The sequence below is a fragment of the Chrysochloris asiatica genome, unplaced genomic scaffold, assembly GCF_000296735.1.
Source record: "Chrysochloris asiatica unplaced genomic scaffold, ChrAsi1.0 scaffold00403, whole genome shotgun sequence".
Taxonomy (NCBI): domain Eukaryota; kingdom Metazoa; phylum Chordata; class Mammalia; order Afrosoricida; family Chrysochloridae; genus Chrysochloris; species Chrysochloris asiatica.
Window position 1 is genome coordinate 624,432 of NW_006408921.1, and position 1,099 is coordinate 625,530.

Here is a 1,099-nt window from a genome sequence, read left to right on the forward strand (position 1 = left end):
GCTAGGAACCTTAAGGTTAGTAGTTTGAAACTACCACATGTTCCATGGGAGAAAGATGAGGCTTTCTACTCCCATAAAGATTTACAACCTTGGAAACCCTGTACAGGGGTCACTATGAGTTGGGACCTGCTCCACGGAACATCTTGACCACGACCATATAACATTAAGGAAAGAAGTGGGGGGAAAATGAAAGAATGTAGACAATATATATAGCACAGAGATTGTGGAACAACATCAAATATATCAACATACTTATAATAGGAGTATCAGCAGAAGATGAGAAAGAAAAGCAGAAAAAAATTGAAGAAACCAATGTCAGAAGCTTCTGAAATGAAATATATTCAAGAAGTTCATCAAACCTCAAGTAGAATTATACAAAGTGATCAGTGTTAATACAACATACTCAAACTATGTGAAAGACAATGGCAAAAAACTTCTTCAAAGTCACAAGAAAACATGTCTCAATAAATAAATGCAAACAAGATTAATGACTGATTTTACATTAGAAACAATAGACACCAGAAACCAGTGAAATAAGGTATGTGAGATACTGCAATGGGGAAACAAAAAATCGAATTTAAAGATGGAAGTGACATAAAGACATTACCAGATAAACAACCTGCTATACTACAAACACTAAAAGAACTAATTCAGGTAGAAAAGTAATGACAATCAGATAGTTATTTGAACTGTTAAGAACAAATGAACAGTGCCAGAATAATGGTTAATTAAGAAGTGCAGCCAGAGTGCTCCTTGGAGGCCAGGATGGCCAAACTTCATCTCTCATACTTTGGACATATTGTCAGGAGGGAACAGTCACTAGAGAAGGATATCATGTTTGGTAAGGTGGAGGGTCAGAGGAAAAGAGGAAGCCCCCCAGAGAGGTGGATTGGCCAAGTGGCAGCATCAATGGGCTCAAGTGTGGCAACAATAGTGAGGTCGGCTCAGCATCAGGCAATGTTTCGTTCTGCTGTGCATACGCGGTCGCTATGAGTTGGTACCGACTCAATGGCATGTAACAACAACAACAACAAACCTGGTATGGCACTGTGAGTTAATGCTCTGGACTGCAAGGTTGGCTTGAACCAGAAAGTCGGTG